General features: G+C 41.4%; 1 long non-coding RNA gene across 1 annotated transcript in view; it reads left to right on the top strand.

Moving 5' to 3' along the window:
- Positions 1-16,094, top strand: part of LOC119705159 — a 52,283-nt gene extending 36,189 nt beyond the window's left edge. The window contains exons 3-4 of the long non-coding RNA XR_005258161.1: positions 11,668-11,715; positions 15,818-16,094. This is a non-coding gene — a long non-coding RNA (uncharacterized LOC119705159). The remainder of the gene's footprint in view (positions 1-11,667; positions 11,716-15,817) is intronic.
- The last annotated feature ends 2,020 nt before the right edge of the window (positions 16,095-18,114 follow it).

Raw genomic sequence — 18,114 nt, 5'->3', positions numbered from 1 at the left:
TGAGTAAGAATGATAACCCTGGAGTTAAAATATCCATTGCTTCACTACAGACCATTTCAAGAACTAGGTCTGATTATTCTTCCTCAGCAATGGGGAAAGCTATGCTCTCACATTTCAAAATCAGGGGTGGGCTGAGAGGGCTGCCAAGTCTCCTCCAGCATCATGGCACCTCATTGTTAATAGTCTTCAGAAGCCCCTTATTTCCATTTACATGAGTTCATTAGGATTACACAGGTGACTGATGTTCTATGCTAAGTGTCTCCGTGATTGCACAAAGTGCCATATTAACAAAAATCAAAATAAAAATGGTTTGTCAAACACCACACAAAATGCTGCCGAGCGCTTCACGGGCAACTGTTTTAGCCTCCATATGCCTGCACACTATGAGTCAATCTTTAATTACATGATCATATAGAAAACTCCAGCCTCAGTGGCAGGGGCTCTGCAACATTACAAGCAACAAAACCCAAGGGAAGGAGCACACAGGGCTGCTGCTTCCCACTGCTTCCACACCACTAACACTGCACCAGCATTCTCAATTCTTGTTATTCTCAAGTTTCCACAAAAGAGAGGGTTTGTATCAAGACTTCAGAATGCAAAAGCAGCTAAAAATTTATCTTTACATCACCAAAGCCCAGCTACCTTTGAATTTTGAGTTAGGCCCATCCTGAACATTTTCTAGCTGGATTACAGGTGTCCTCCCTTCCCCTTTTCTCCCAGCCACGTGAGGAACATGAAGTCTGCCTCTATAAACTGTGCCCACTTGCAGTTTGTCCTACAAACCCCCCAGTCTTCTAAAATCCAGAGGCAAAATACTCAAAGAAAATAGTAATAGCAGTAGAAACCAGAAATACAAAGAGTAGATGAAAACCATGGGGTTGGGTACATGTCAAGGACATTTTTCTCCTGCATTTCACAGCCCTGACAAGCAGCATGTGCCAAGATAGTTCCAGGCTGGAGCCAGGACCCCCCAGTCCTATGAACAGAGCAGCCCAGGGGGACCAAGAGGGTCACAGCAGGCAGAGGAGGCTCCTCCCACCAGCAGCCTGGGACTACAACTCCCCAAAAAACTTCATGTCAGGGCTACAGGACCTTTCCTTTCCCTTCTGTGACTCTTCAGGCCTGAAGTCCTTTTCCCAAGGCAATGACCAAAGCATCCCAGGCAACCAATTTTACCAGGAAAACAGAGCAGAGAAGCTAAAGCAGTCTATAGATTGCATTCCATACACTTTATTTATTAACACTCTGTGTGTTCAATACACACAGAGCCAGGCAAAACACCAATTCAACAGATTCATCTCTGATCCTAACACAACAGCCTAAATGCATCTTTACTCCTAGAAGCAGTCCTACCTACTTCAAAAACATTTTAAAATCGGAAAAATTAGGTCATATTAAGCTTTAAACTTTGCCTTTTTTTTTCCTTTCACATTATTTGCTGCTTGATTCCAGAGCTGGGGTCTTTGAGAATTTTGCACACTAGGCACTTGTGTGGCAGGCAGAGTGTCAGTGAGCCTCAGGTGGATTTCTGGACAAGGGAATAATATAATATGCTGGAGTCTGCTCGGTGCCCTCTCCATGCACAATAGCCCTGAGTGGCAGCGCGTGGTAAGCGGATGAAGCAGGAAGACGTGCATGATCTGATGAGCTTAGCTAAGCTGGGGGAGTCTCCTCTACTCTGCTAAATTAAAAACCTCCCTGCAATTTCAGTCCTAATCACCCCCTCTGATGCTGTAATTGATGATGGTCAGTTAACTCCTTCACTCCCGAGACTGTTTGTCAGAACCCAGAGAACCGTGCATCAGCCAGCGCTTCGTCACTCAAATCCGTTCAGTTTAATGGGGGATTCTGGAAATGTTAGAGATTTGTAAGTGATATGAAGAATATGGGAAGTTGCAGCATAAATATTTCGTGGCAGGCCTTTGGATACTTCAGATCCATAATGCCCCACTCCCAAGTGGTACAAGCTGTCTTTAAGCCTGGTTTGTGGCACTGAGACATACATTGGCTTCTCTGCCACTCTCCTCCCTGTGGCTGGCACAGGCAAGGAGCCAGCAGCATTATTACACCCTTGCACCTCCCAGCTGGCAAAATGGCCCTTTGCAGCCTTTACCAGTTGGTGCAAGCTGCTCTAACTTGTGTTGAGAAACCAAACCAGAAAAGAAAGTCCTATTTGCATTTTCAGCCTGATTCCAGACACAGCCCCTGTATGCTCCACACACAGGCTTACTGTTGGCTCCTACACAACGCGCTCCAAACTTAATAACAAAGGTGTGACTGGAGCTGTTAAAATGATCCTGGAGATAAATAATATCTTTCCATTCTACCTCCTATTTATGAAAGTTTTTAGGGAATTGTCTGTACAGTGCATTGTTCTCTTGCACAATTCTTTTAAGTCTGTTTCATGCCAAGAAGGGTGGAAAAAATCTATAAGATGTGATATATGTTTATACACTGCTGAATAAGAGGCTTTGCAGCATTGGGAAATCTATAGCATGAATTATTCTAACTGATTTATAATAGACAGTGATGCCTTAAGGACTCTATTCTGACTATTGTGCTTTCATGACAGGGTTGATGTACTACCTGCACCGTGTTCTGTAACTAGAGCATCCAAAGCAGATGCCCATATACCTGCTTTAGAATTACTGCCTATTACTGCACTTTAGAAAAGGGCAAGAAGCTTGCCCTTGTTATATTTTTAAGGTTATAATTTTTAAGGTTGTGTCTCGAAAGACTCAGATCTCAATACAACTGATATTTAATATAATTCCAGGATCAACATCTAGTCATCGACCCTAGATTCTTAAACCTCTCCTTCCGTATTAAAAAGGCAGCAACTGCTGGAGTCTGTTCTTTTATTTCTGTGGTGTTGCTTTGTTTTCTGCATGGGGAATAGGCTACAGAGTCTGGATAGTGTGAACCTACTTAGTTTGCAAACCCCAGCACTGCAATTCTGTGATTAAGAAATCAACTGGCTCAGGAGACACCTGGGTATCAAGAGTTGAGCCAGCTCCAAGGAGGCCAAAACAGAAACCCCTCTTTGTGGCCCAACCAGCAGCAGTTCAAAGCTGCCCTCAGAAGATTTCAAGACTACTTTACCCAGTGATTAACACCTGACAGGGGGTTGATGGAAAGAAAATGGAGTGAACTGACAGACCTTTTCACCCAAGGCATTCCTTGTTACCTGCCTGCAGAGGATGACTGTTATTTTCTAGATACTTCGACAGATCAAAGCATTGATTCTAGACAGTCATTCCTACTCAGAACACTGATCCATCTTGTGAAGAGTGCAACATTCTCGTAACACTTCATCAGTGACCAACATTAAAAAGAAAAAAATACAACTTCTCACTTTTCTGGATGTATGAGGACAGTCCTGGCTGGTTTCCAGCAGCCTTTGGTGCAGTCCAACACTAAAGTAACTGACGGCATAGCAAGAGGCAAGAAAATAGTTCTGTTGGAGCCCATTTTGAAGAAATAATTTCTCAGGCCCCCAAAGATACCATATCATCCCTCTCTCAGTACTGCCTGCACTCCTTGACTAATGCAGCACGATACCAAAGCTCATATTAAATGAGGACACGACAATTCAGTCTCTAACACACAACCAAACAACTGGCCCTGAAGTTCTTCCAGCACAACCAGGATCCACATGGCACTGAAAGGTAGAGTGTCTGCCAGCCAGTAAATGAATTTAATTAGGCACTGGAGTGCTGGTCTCATATGGCTGGAACTGTTGAGTGTAGGTGTGTGTGCACGTGCACTCTTGACATATTAGCAGAACTCAGGCCAACTGCAAGAGAATCCATTGATTTCTCCTGCAGCAGTTAAGCCAAGCAGACCACCCTGACCATGCCAATAGGACATCCACTGGACTGCACTTGTGGGGAAACTGCTGTAAGGTTGAACGGGAACACACAGAAAGACACACCTGCAGGAAAACACTGGAGTTCAAATTTCTATATGACCTGGATACATAAGTATACAACTCCTATACAATTTAAGTGTTTTCTTCACTTGGAAGCCATTAAAGACAAGAGCGAATTGAGCCTGGCAATGAAAAAAATAAATTAAAGAGCATCTAAAATATCTGAAGATTCAGCTGTCCCTTTTACAGGGCAGATTTGATCGCTTTGCTCAGTGAAAAAGCATGAAAGGAAAGGTGCCACAGACATTTAGGAAACTATTCCATTCAATGGGTCAGATACCTAGGAGCAGCTGTGCTTCCACATCCAAATGACATGCAAACTACTACAACTGCATGCAATGTGAAAGGTAATTTAGTCACTTCTTTTAACATGTGCTTATATAAATATATATATTACTGACAAGCTCTCTGTACCTATTCAGGCACTAACACAATACAGCCAACACCAGAACTGTTTCCTTCAGCAGCTTGGGGCAAGGGAGGCAGGGGCCACAAACCAAATTAATTGGCCAGTGGGGATTTCCCTTAGCGGAGCAAGCAGACTTAGGGAACACAGGGCTGACACCTTCCTCCCTTCCCCTTTTGCAGCCTGTGACAGGAACGAGTCTTTAGGTGACGGGAAGGACACGCAGGCCATATGGATATAACACTCCGTGTTACAGCTTCCAAGGGCCAGCACACGTCCTAAAAGGACAACTGGAAGCCACCGTAATCTGGCACAGCCCATCATCACACACCTGAGGTTTTCCCCCAAGAGTTTTACAAGATGGAGAGACAGCCCCACGTTATCTTTGACCTCATTCCCAGGCAGCACTTGGGGAGAACACCAAATGAGGGACTCCATCTATTCTGCTGGCCTTTGCTGGCCTTCTATTCCCACTTTCTTATTTTTAACAGTTTCATTGTAAATGAGTAAAGCATTAGAACATTAGCTTATATTGTACTGCAAAGCCTATTCCAGTAAACCTGTCAAAATTGGCATCATTAATAATAATACTTAGCACTTACATACTGCTTTACATTTTCAGAGCACTGTAGACATTAACTTAATTAACAAGTGACAGTTTCACAAGTAGCTCTCCTTGCAGCAGCAGCCTGTGTGCCTGAATTTCTCACAAAATCTCAAACTCTGCATTAATCCACTTGTCTTTCATCCTTCTGAAAAGATTATCTTCCTTTTTCTTCGCCTACTTTGGATATATACACACATGCTTTTAAAAACCAAGCTATTAAAAATATTCAGGTGGAAGAACACTGACTTAACACAAGCTAATTAGAAAATCCACATTACCCTACTTTTCAGCCTAAATTACTCAAAAATCAGAGCTCTATAAAGCACATGTCTGAACAGAATAGGACTCTAAATTGGTGTAAAGTGTACTTAATATTGATTGCTCTGCAATTTCCAAAACTGTACAGAAATAGAGAGACATCATTAGGTTTTATTTGAATTTTTCCTTCAGGTTTAAAAAGAAAGATGGCAAAAAAAAATCAATACAGCTACAGAAGTAAAGTAAGTGAAACCCTGTCTCTAGCAATTTGCAGGGCAAATTCACTGGGTAGATCAGCGTTCACGTCTTAGGGCCACATTTCAGAGGTCTGCAGAGCCATTACTGATTTCCAAAGCTGAAGTTCAGGCATGATTGTGTCACATCGGCCTTGTTTTCTACTTGTAGCCCACCAAGGAAACCCAGCACCCAAAGGACACCATTCTACCAGACAGAAGTCCCTGCTTGGCCTACTAACGAGGGGAGGGCCTTACTCACCCTGCCCTTCATCACAAAGCTTCAGTTTACAAAGGCAAAGGGAAAACCTGATCATCTTCCCCAAAAAAACCTTTTCCTGAGGCACTTATGAACACAAGCTGTGTTGGTGGCAGATGCACTCCCTGGCAGGGTGAGCCACACAGCTCAGTGTCACAGGGCCACCACAGACACCACCATGGCCACAACACCAGGCCACAGAAAACACAACCCAAAGACTTGTGCAAGACAATAAACAAATGTTCAGCTTGAAAACACAGAGGTTGTTGTCTCTGCCCCACCAGGGCCACCAACAACCCCACATCCAACAGCTGGGTGCCAGCTTTAACCCCCCACTGCTCACTAAAGCACTTTGCACAACCAAAAATGAGTATCTCAAGGGTATCACCCAGAGCTGCTGGCTTTGGGAAAGCATTCAGCACCCCCAGCCTGCCCTGCCCTGCTCAGAGCCCCCAGCCCAGCAACAAGCCCAGCACATTCAGCCCCTCACACAACCAACAGGAACAAAAGGCCTTTGCAGACTCTGGGTTACTCACACATTTGATGCATCTCTCCACGGAGGAAACCAAGCCTTGCAGGAAGGTCTGCTCCGAACTGCTCATAGTTCTTCCTTTTGGAGACTTCTGGGAGCAATGAAGCAGCCCAGGCCCAACAAGCTCCTGCTGCAGCCCCACAGATGTCCACACTCATGAGGCAGCACCAAAATCCCTCCCTCCAACAGCCAAACACTCCTGGCACTCATTCCACTTCCTTTATGGTAGGCCAGGGTGGGGTCACAGCTAAAAACCTGCACTCCCACCCACATGGCAGCTGTGGGAGCAGGAAGGAGTGTTCCCAATTGCTGTTGGCCCCACTGAGGGAGGAGATGTCCCCCACACTCCATTATCTTGGTGTGGGCACTCCCAGCTCCTGCAGTCAAGAGGTCTATGTGTTTATAGTCCAGTTCATGCCCTTGGTGGTTGCTTGAAAAAACATTTCTTTCCAAAAACACACAGGTGCTACCAGAGGGGAAAAAAAAAAAGGCATTACACGTGCATTTTCATTTTTTACACACCCAAACCCCAGTGTGGGGTCATTTTCCCATCCCACAAAGCGTCCAGGCTGTGCCCGCATGTGATTGAAAAGTAGCTTCTCCATACAGCACAACTGCTCTGTGGAATCTGCCATGACTGGGACGTTAATTTATAGCATGATATTCATATTTGGAAGTGGTGTTGCTTTTCAGCCTCCTCTTGTGTGAAAAGTGGCACTGTCCTGCATCTGGTCCAAGTGTGACAGGCAGGAGCTCAACAGCACCAGGGAAATGGCTGTGAGCTTTAACCTGAGTGCTACTTCCCACTGGACAAACTCTGAGCTGATGAAAATCAGCACTGCTCCTCAAAAAGCGATGAAAACAGCAATACAGGCTGTTTCTTCAAACAAATCCGTTGCTTAAGGAGTGTGTTATAATATCTAAATGTTTGCTAGATTAATTTTTCTAGATCTAAAGGCAGCTAATTCTGTTGGTTGGCTGCAGTATGTTTATGCAAAAACTTGCACACAGAAAAACAAACTTAATCAGCTGGGACAAGGGATTCCAACCCAACCTGAACTACCACACCAGTGCACAGTGCTAGCAATAATTCAGAATTTCCCTTTCTCTCATAGCTCAAACACTGGCGACGCTCCTATCAGAGCATTAAATATCTGCTGTAAGCCTCTGTTTAGCAGGAAGATTACATCCCCCAGATTTCACAGTTCAAAAGTTTATACTGTCCTGAGCTATTCATAGACTGCTGACACTGCCTCTTCTTCAGTGCAAATATCCTGGGGGGAAAAAAAAAAAAAAAAATAATAATAATAATAATAATTAATAATAATTAATAATAATAATTAATAATAATAATAAGTTTGAGCCAATTTGAAAAAGGTTTTCAAAGAGTTGTTTTCTGATTAACTCTCAGTTGTGCATTAGAAACTTGTCTTTGCTGGCTTGGGATTTGTCATTAAGTATTCTTCTGACCTTCCATTAAACTTGACACTTTGAAAAGAAAGTTAAAATTTAGAAGTGGATAATCAATACTAAAATCAACATATCCTTTTGCTTCTAGTTAATAATTTCCTCAGAAGTAACAGGAATGGCTTTTGGGAAAGAAAAAACAAATTAAAGGAATCCACAGGTTGAAAATTATTTTTGCCATAACAGAGCCATCATTAATAGAATGACCACTTTATCATGTACCTCCATATCTTTAGTTTTCACTTCCCATTGTGCACCTTTTCTCTGGGTCTTCCAGCACATAAATATCTCACACTCTCCCTTGATGCAGGACTGCTTTCAAAACCAAAAATAGATATTTTTATGTCATCTCCATATATCCAGTTCCAGAGAGATAAGACTCAGGCCTTGGCCTAATCCCATTTACACAGATCAAAATCAGAATTCATTCCACTGGAGTGAGCAGTGTGGCACTGCTGAAAACCTGCCCTGCTTCTCACTTTTGGCAGTTTTGTGTGTGATGCTTTTAGCACATCTCTGAGCCAACTGATTTGAATGTGTTCTTTAATTAGAGCTCTGTTTTAAAAATCAGGTGGCACTCATGCTTGTGATGATCTCTGCCCTGGCAGTGCCCTCAGGTCAATGTCCTTCACACGCAGCCTCCACCCAGCCTGACCCTGCCCTGATCTGGGGCTGGAGGTATCACACTGATTTGCCTTTTCATTCTTCAGTGCAAATTATCAGGTTCCTATTTTATGGTTGTACTGATAAGGGAAGAGGTAGAGAGAGGGAAAAGTTTTGGAACCAATTAAATGCTTCCAGGGATGGTGATCCCACCACTTCCCTGGGCAGCCTATTCCAGTGTTTAACAACTCTTGCAGGGAAGAAATTTTTCCTAATGTCCAACCTTCACCTCCCCTGGTGCAACTTGAGATCATTTCCTCTTGTCCTGTCAGTTCTTCCTTGGGAGATGAGACCAACTCCCACCTGGCTACACCTTCCTGTCAGGATTATTGTGTAATTTCTTCTGTGCAAACCTCAAAGCATTTCTCAATATCAATACTTTCTCTAGTTGCATGTAACCATCTTTCAACTTCCAGAAATATATTCAGGAGTGATATTAAATATTTCATTAAACTGTAGCAAAGAGCTGTTTGTAGACTTTGGGTGACCTGCTGCTTATTCTGAGGCGAGAGGAAGTGCCTCAAGGGTGTATTAATTTCAAAATAATTTTAAAGAAGTCTTGTGTTTGTTGGATATCTGCTTTGCCCAGCTGAAAATCAAGGCCAGGATGACTCAGTCATTATACTATAACTTAAATTCACCATCCTCCCTGCATACAACACACACAGCATGATTCAAGGTTAAGCATAGAATATCAAAAGACTCAGAGCATGGACAATTTTAATGGTAAAGGAACCTTGACTTTTACTGATTATATTAGTTCAACTAAAATTGACCTTCAATATATGAAGATTTCATTTTCACAAATACATGGTATGACTGATGCCTTTTATTAGGCTTACAAAAAATTAATCAGAACTGAAGCTTTCAAGGCCACAATCTCTTTTTTCAGTTCAAGTTACAGATAACGGAAGGAGAGACATAGTTATGGGATCTTAAAAGCTAAACTGATCTTTTTTGTTTGTTTGTTTCGTAATAAAAGGCAATAGCATTGCTATTTATCAGGTCCTGCAAGCTGGCATTGCTGCTAAATAACAACAGGCCCCTTCCCAGCATTATTTCCAGAGCTGTTGCTTGTGCATATTTATCCAGTTAATGGGATGGATTTATTACAAGTGTTGGATAATTTGGACCCAGCCTACACTGATGTATTTTATGGCATGTGGTCAACCCAGCTATTATGGCCTGGGTCTGCAACTGCTCTGTAAACTGGAGCATGCAGTCATTAAAATGAATGAGCACAAGTGTTTGCTATGCTGGTTTTAATTATATGTTTATCTCTTTTCTCTTTTAAACTTCCATTTTATTTATACCACATGTGGTCACATATGGGCTGTAGATGTCATCTTAGGGGGTTTAGGAAAACCATAGGCAAGCAGCTTCCCTTATTTAGGAGGGTTTAGCTCACCTCCTTAACAGCAATTATAGGGCTATATATCTTAATTTAGATACATATTCCTGATTTTTAGTGAAGTCCAGTATCCAGAGATGAGGGGAGAAGAGCAAATCTTCATCATGTGGAACTTCAATCATCACAGGTCAAACACAGGTTTATTATAGGTGTTTACATTGACTTGGACATTTGGTGAAGAGGTTTCCTCGGTAACCTCTACAGAATGAAATTCCTGGACAATGAAACTCATCAAACTATTAGTAAAATATATAATAGTTTAAAATTTTCGTTTAGGGCACAAATAAATGATGCTTTCATGGCTCAGTATTGTTTTCTGGAAGTTATGCCATGTGGATAAATATAATTTCCTTTTTCATTCATGAAAATTAGTGTGAAAATATAGTACAGGTTTTGGAGGACATCTCTGATGGCACAATTCCACCAAAAGAATGCACTGAAAACACACAGATTCTGTGTTATGGTGCAAGAAATCCAGAGGAATCGACCTGCTCTGCAGGGCATTGACATCCTGTTAGGTCTGTGATTTATATCCTGAAAATCTTTTGACTTACTAGTTGGCTTATGGGTTTACTCTTCATTACTCTGTGATTTTATTGGTGGAAGTGGGCCAGGAAAACCAAAAGGGGATGGAAAGCTCACTTTCAGAGAGTTGTACAGCCTGGAAATTTGCTTCCTAGGAATGTTAATGTCAGAGCACACAGTCATCTAAGCTCTTATAAAAATCGAAGACATTGTTTTAGACCTTATAACTCCTTTGGACAATGAGGAGTCAAAGAGAGTAATGTCCAGACGTGTGAAAATTAGCAAACACATTACTTTCTTCATTGGGTGAGCTATCTATTCCCAACATTGGCTCAAGGCCTATATCTTTCACATGACAGAATGTGAACAATTTATGCATTTAGCTAAATCTGCTTAACCTGGGTCAAACTACACCCATGTTGGAGCTCTGCCATCATAAGCGAAAAAGAATTATAGATCTGATGGTACATGTTCTGATGAAGGAGAAACAGTGACACTGGGCTGATCAACAGTTTAACTATGACACAAGAGGCTCCCTCTGAGGACAGGATCAGGTCTATTGAAACGATCAATTTAAGTTTTAAATTATACTTTTAATTATTTAAAATAGAACGTCAGCAGAGCTAGGAAAAAAAAAATCCCTTTGTGTCGAGCAGTAATTACATCTGACTTTTCCACCAAAAACTCTAAGTACTGTAGAACTGCATTAAAACTGCTTAAATGTAGAAGGTTCTTTCTTTTTCATAGTTGAGATTGTGCACTGAACTAGATAGCTTTGTTAGCAGGGCACACGGCTCCTCGTTCCTGGAACCCTGCTTGAACTCTTTGCTTAAATGAATACACTGGTTCTGCTCAGTCATTAGTAGGCACTTACTCATATCAAAATGCTCTGCATTTAATTCAGGACAGTTGGCAGCCTCTGCACGAGCGAGGCTCCAAAATGAGCCAGCATATGAAGGAGGGGAATGTCTTCAGCTTAGAGCTGGGGTTACCTCTAGGGCAAGGAGGGGATTTTCTCACTCCAGCTGTCTGCTTTGGGACTGGTATTCAGTGCCTGGTACTCTGAGACCTGCAATCTTGGTGAGGGAAGGGGGGGAAAATATAGAAAAAAGTAAATAGCCACTCAAATTCCCACTAGGAGAAAAGAAAATTGTAAATAACACACACGTAAAAAAAATCAGAAATATACCTGCTCATGCATCAATCACCTCCATTTCAGATGTGGTGCCAAACAGAGAGGATGAATGAGGGTTCAGCTCAGTTAGAGAGAGTGCAAATATCAACAGCACTAAAGCTACTTTTCAGGTTAGCATAATCTTCTGTCTGCAAACACTGTGTGGTTTATCTGATTTTTTTTTTTTTTTTTGTTGGACAGCTGTGATCTTCTCCTTTCAAAACCTTGTCACTGCCGTTCAGCAGAAATGTAAGTGATATGATTAAGGAACATGGCATCTTGTATAATCGGTCGTAATCATTATCTAGGGGTTTCAGTAACATGACACATGCACAGCAACAGCAGCATCTGCTATGGACTGACAGATATCTCAAGCTCAGGATGATGGAAGCGCTCTGAGGGATTTGTAAACTTGTCTTGGCTAATGCCACTACCCTGATGTGAACCTGTTGTTGGCTGTGCTGCTTAAAGGCCAAAGATTAAAAGTGTTTCATAAAGTTCATTCTGTGTCTCATGAATCTCCATCTCTGGCTGGTGTGGGATGTGTTACCTTGGCAGACCTTTCCCACTTTCACTGATAGGATCGCACTTTTGGAAGTAGCTGCAGAGAGCAGAACTCTATTTTTGTAGCGTTTCCTCACCGTGCACCAGGTTGGTCTTTTACAAACACTCAGCACTGGATTAACTGTGTTTCTAGAGTAGTCAACAAAGCTGAATTGTGTAGTATATGCTCTTTAGTTTATAAACATGAGGGGACAGATTCCCAACCACAGGGACACGTGACTATGACTGGCGGGAGTGCCACGGTGGAGCTGAGCAGCTCCACACCCTCCATCCGAGCTGAAGACCACAGACCGTGGCCCTGGGGACAGCAGCCTCATTCTGGAGGCTTCCAAAGGGAGATCTGAAGTCTGTTTCTTCCTGAGCCTGCAGAGACTAAAATCCAATCTCTCCCTTTCTGCATGTCTCCCCCAACCACTGCGCTATTAAAGGTCTGGGAGAAGAGGAGATGAGAGATGTTTTCCATGCCTCCTTGTTGTAAGAGTCACTGGAAGGCAAATGGCAGTGAGCCAGAAGGAGAACAAGCAAATGAGAATCCTGCCAGAAATGGGATACATGTTGGTTTTTTTTTTTTTTTCCACTCATGTTTTTGGATTTGGCAAAATTTAGAACAGCTGTAGACTGCATTAATTTGCTCTGAGGTCTGAGTGATTGCCAAGGCCGTGGTTGGGGACATCACTTTTGCACACCAACTGTGGAAATTCATCATTCCTCCATGTCAACATCAGAGGATTAAGACTTGGGCACTGTTCCTTTATTGTGACTCCAACATTTTGGTCACTTCTAGACAGGATCTTGTTCTCAGCCTGCTCCATTCAACTTTTTGTGAGCGTTACTACAGCTGTACTCCTGGTACAGTTACAAGCTACCAGCCAGTGGGCAGCCTGAAGTCAGGTTTGTGCTGCAGTGAAGCAAACCCCATTTTTATGCAAACACACCAGTTTATGAAGCTAAGGTCCATCTAGACAGGCTGCTGTAATAGTATCATTTATTTGCATCTGCCATACATCTCAGTTCCAGGGGTCTCAGTACGCAACATTCACAATTTACAGATCCTGAGTAACATTTAGGATTATTCACAGGTATCCAACAGTCATAAATAATGGCTGTATTGAAAAAAATAGACAATCTTTAAATAGGTTAAATGCGTGTCAGCGTATTATATACATTATATACTCATTTTACTCCTGAGCAGAACTGCAGATCATGTTCCATCAAACCACGTTAACTAAGAATAACACAGCTAATTTTTCCAAATGTATTTATTCCCACTGTACTTTTTCAGGTTTTATGGATAAGGATTTTTCATAAAATTTTAGAACATTTTGATTCTGATCATTTTGATTTGTTACTCTAATCATGTAGGACTTTATTCCCCAGATTATCTCCTTAGGTCAGCTATTTTGATTATGGGATGGGCTATGCTGATTTATACCATTTGAGAATCTGGACCATTGAGTTCAAGAGGATAACTAATGGAGTCAGGAGCTCATCAAGTTCAGTGATGGCATCAGAATCTGATTCTTCTTGTGTTCAGGAACAAAGGATTGATAACTGATGAAAGGAGAGGCAATTAGCTAACCACATTTATGAAGAAGACAAATACAGAATGCAAATGCACTTGCCTCTTTGAGGCTCCCTCTGCTATTGCCTCATGGAACAAAAAAAAATCATTTTCCTTTATTCTCAAATACAAACATATTGAATGATTATTGCCTAATTGCCAGATGACTCTTCCTTCTTGCTTTCTTGCGGGTCAAGGTTTGAAAGAAAAATATGTGTGTAGATAAAACAGGCACAGATCAGATGTAAAAATCCACCTGCTCCATTTATTAATGCAACTCTGCATGTGAAAATACAGTGTCAGAAATTAGGTAGCATATAAAAGTACAGCTAGATAAACTGAAAAAGAATTTTGAATAGAGATACATTTGGGAATACACAACAGGGTGAGATTAAACATAATGTAATAAAAGGTAGAGAAAACAATTTGACACAACATGGCAGTGATCAGAATTTCAGCTCTTAAAAACTGCATTTTTACTAAAGACTTAGCCACAGGTGAAGTCACGATGGCTGCTCCCACCTTGTGCACGGGCACGGGCAGGTGTTCCTGCCTCCTCTTTGCCTCTGAGACAAACACCTGCTAATATTAGCCACCTCCTCCCCGTCGCCACCAGAAGGAGCTTAGCAGATGATATTTTCATTGGATTGTGCAATAATGTGAAGTCTTCTCTAATCTTATTTGGCACATTACCCATTGGATTTATGGAAATCCTCGGTGAGCTCTGACCCGGAGGTGTGGCGGCCGCATAAACTCTGCGCGTGAGCGGTGTCGCCGTGGTCACGAGGAGTGCCCTGGGCTTTACCTACTGCTGAAGTTTTTGGCCAGGCTGACAAGTAACCCTTAAATCCAAAGGGAATGGAGTATAAAAAATCAGTCTTCCAAACACACAGTGCTTTGGCTGATTAGCATGGAGAAAAAGGAATTAATAATGAGGAGAAAAAAAAGATAGCCAGAAACTACAAACACCAGGGAGCCCATTTCAGTGTTGCTTGAAAATAAAGCAACAATAGCAAGACTAGTCGTCTCATTAAATAATAATTTGTTATTTCCCTTAATGCTGCACATGTTCTTTAATGGCTGTGACTTCTTAAGACAGTTCGACTATAATTCCCACATATTTTTCAATAGGAAACTTGTATAACTTTTAATGAGTCCTTGAACTGACCACCTGTGAACAAGAGGTATCATAAACCTTGTCTCTTCAAATATGAAAATAATTTGAGCATACGTTTTCCTTGATGTGACTGATCTAAAGTGGGTTGTGAAATTACTGGCAGACAGCTCAAGCCATTCTCCCTACAAAATTAAGACATGGCTACTCCTTTCCAATGGCAAGGAGTGGAAGTTGTTCTCATTTCATGCATTTGGAAAATTGCAGGTAATTCGAGAAGAAAAAAAAAATAAATTGTTTATTAGAGAATGGTTCTTCCATTAGAAGTGTGCATTGAAACATTTTGTGGTCAGAGTCCAGCCGTCAGGAAAGATTTCCAGTTGTTGAAACTAGTCTGATGGTCTTTCATGTCTTCATGTTTCGTGACAAGAGATGAGTATGTGCTTTGAGCAGGAATCTGGACTCAGGGGAATTTCATTTTCATACGAAATTAAATTCATATAACTTCCTGCTCAATTTCAGAAAAAAATTATGCAAAGAATGTCATTTCATTTCAGCTGAACCAGCTTGTAAGTTTTACCAGCTCTATCTACAGTGCTCATGACTGGTTATAAAATGCAATCGTACTTCATTTTATTCTTATTTATGAATCATCTGTCAGATTTTCCTGTTTCACTTTGACTTCACCATTCTGATTAAATGTTAATATTTTGGTTTTAAATTACATATCCTCTGGCATATGATGCCACATGCAGAGGGTTTTTTTTTTTCCTGTAGCACTTTAATGAGATGATGCCATATCAATATATCTGTATGAAAATTTTCAATAATTAGGAAAGAAAAATGTCACATTTTCAACCAGGAATTTTCAAATATATTCAATTTAAAGGATATAAGGTTATAAATCACAAAATATTCAGATGATGCTTTCAATACAGAAAGTTTTGTTTCAGTATTTGTTGTAAGATAGTTATGTTGATGCCTTCAAAGGTAAATATTTGCAAGGTATCCATTTTTTTTAAGAGTTTTGAAATTCTGCATTTTCGTCCCAAATCAGGAAGAAAAAAATGGCATTTAAATTCCAGGTTTAAACACAGTTTTTCAATTTTAAGTCCACAGGTATGGGACCATCCTGCTGGAACAAAATGCAGGTACTGGAACTCCAGTGCCATTTTTGGGAAGACTGTGGATACACTGAAGGCGTTTCCCAGCATGATCTGCAAGGGAAAATAGTGAAGAAGCCAGAAAATAGGGAAGCAAAACCACCACCAATGCACCAAGTGTTTTTGCAGAAATAGCAACATGGCCAAGGTACCTCCATCCCTTGTCTCCAAAGGCAATCACATCACAGGTAACGCAATGTTTTCCTGCTTTGGGCAGCACTGCAGAGATAACCTCTCCATGACAAACAGATTTTCTGCAATTTTTCCCTGTCTGCTGGCCTGAACCTGAATTTTCTTTGATGTTAAACATAAATATCTGAATACTGCTCCTATTTTCTCCTTGCATAAATAAAGTGTCTGGGGCCAGAGGGGAGAGGTACTCGCTGTTGCCTTTCTGTTGTGACAATGTCAAACAAAAGCCATGCTCAGTGTTTTCCAGAGGGCCATCTTTGTCTTACAGAAAACGTAATTGCACCCTTTTAAAATATCATCCTGGTGCCACAGAGCATTGGGTGGATGTGTTGAGTCATTTACTGCACCAGTGACAGAGTCCTTTGGTTTTCCTGCAGTTCCAATGGCACTGTGGAAACCTTGGGGCTACACGGCTTTTCTCTTTGTGGAGCTGGTCTCAACATCGGTCTCAAAAGGAGCTTGGTGCCTCATTTTTCCATTTGCCATATTAGAATGAATATACAGCAGTAGGAACTGCCTCACACTTCCCATTCTTCGTGTTAAACATAATCTCCCAGCCTGAGTGCTGAATCACATCTCCCAACTATTTCCTGCTCCAACTGTGTCTTCACTTGTGTTGCTTTTATTTACCGTGTCAGCCCGCACCTTTCTTAACGGTGTTGCTTTTCTTCCCTTTCAAACAAATATATCCTATTCTCTGTGGCAATTTTTGAGCTGTGTGCTCAAGTCAGGGGTTAGACAAACCTTATCAGTATGCGTGTGTGTGTATGTGCGTGCAGTTGTGTATGTAATTCAGGTATTTTCTCCTACTGAACAGGACAGTTGCATTGGGAAGCTGGTAAAAGCGAGAGTGGAACAACAGCACAATGCATCAAAGGGGGAACCGAGATTCTTTTTTTTCCATAATTTTAGCTGAATGCATCACAAAGTGGCAATTATATGGCACATTTTTCTTCTAAAAAATTGGCCTCGTTGTGCCTCTAGACAACAAAACAGCATGAAGGAACCATACAGGCACAGCTTGGTTCCAAATAACCATGTTTACCTAATATACACAAATATGCCAGGCCTAACTGTATAAATATTGCTGTTCTGACTTATTTCTGGAAGTTTCTAAATCACATAACGTGGTGAGTAGAAAAGAACATTCGCTATTTATTTTCATTGTAGGAAAAGGCACTAAGTCTCATGTATAAATATATTTGCAATGTGATAGGGAAAGATGACAGGAGTATCCATGGAGCATTTTATACCCACTCGTATGGTGAAAAACACACAATGGAAAAATTGATTTGGGGTGTTTGAATTTATATAAGAGGCATTCTGATTTATCTAGAAAATATTTTCTATGGTATTTAATTTGAATTGATTCATGCCATGGTTTTTCTTTCTTTTATGAAATATTCAAGAGATTCTCAGGGTGACATGAAGCACTTTTAAGAGAACTACCAGTTATCTCCTCTTTTCTTATCTCTTGGGCAGCTTTTTACAGCATTCAGAACTAGTGCTTGAGTTTTAAAGCTCCCTTCCATGATTGCTGTCAGATGAGGTGTGTTGACAGAGAGGTTTTGCTCTGGGGACCTAATGTAATATTTGAATGCATCAGAAATTGCAAAGGATGCAAAATTACTCAAAAAAATATTCCTAACAGAACTCAGAAAATTCCCAGCCCAGAAGCGTGATTGGTTTTAACAAATGACAGATTCCAAATGTAACAAAAGATAATTTCTGTCTGATTCCAGGGGAGTGGATGACAGATGACTCTTAGCCCATGGCATGTGCACCTGGCAGTGCTGTCACAGCATGCCCGTGCCAAGGGCACCGGGCTGAGATGCCAAACCTGGCTGATAATGGGATTAAAGTCTGTAAGAGGCACCCACTACCTGTTAGGTTTGGATTTGAATTGTCCTGTTGGTGTCTTCCAGGAGGATTTGTACAGAACAGAGCCATGGCAGGCATTCCTCACTCACTGAGAATTTTCCTCCTTTTCAGTTTCTGGGCAAAGCAGGGATTTATGGAGTCTAACTCGCCTCTCAGCTGGTGCAGAGGTCAGG

Source organism: Motacilla alba, chromosome 10, assembly GCF_015832195.1.
Source record: "Motacilla alba alba isolate MOTALB_02 chromosome 10, Motacilla_alba_V1.0_pri, whole genome shotgun sequence".
Classification (NCBI taxonomy): domain Eukaryota; kingdom Metazoa; phylum Chordata; class Aves; order Passeriformes; family Motacillidae; genus Motacilla; species Motacilla alba.
The sequence above is the reverse complement of the archived record's forward strand: the minus strand, read 5'-3'. Positions and strand labels throughout refer to the sequence as shown.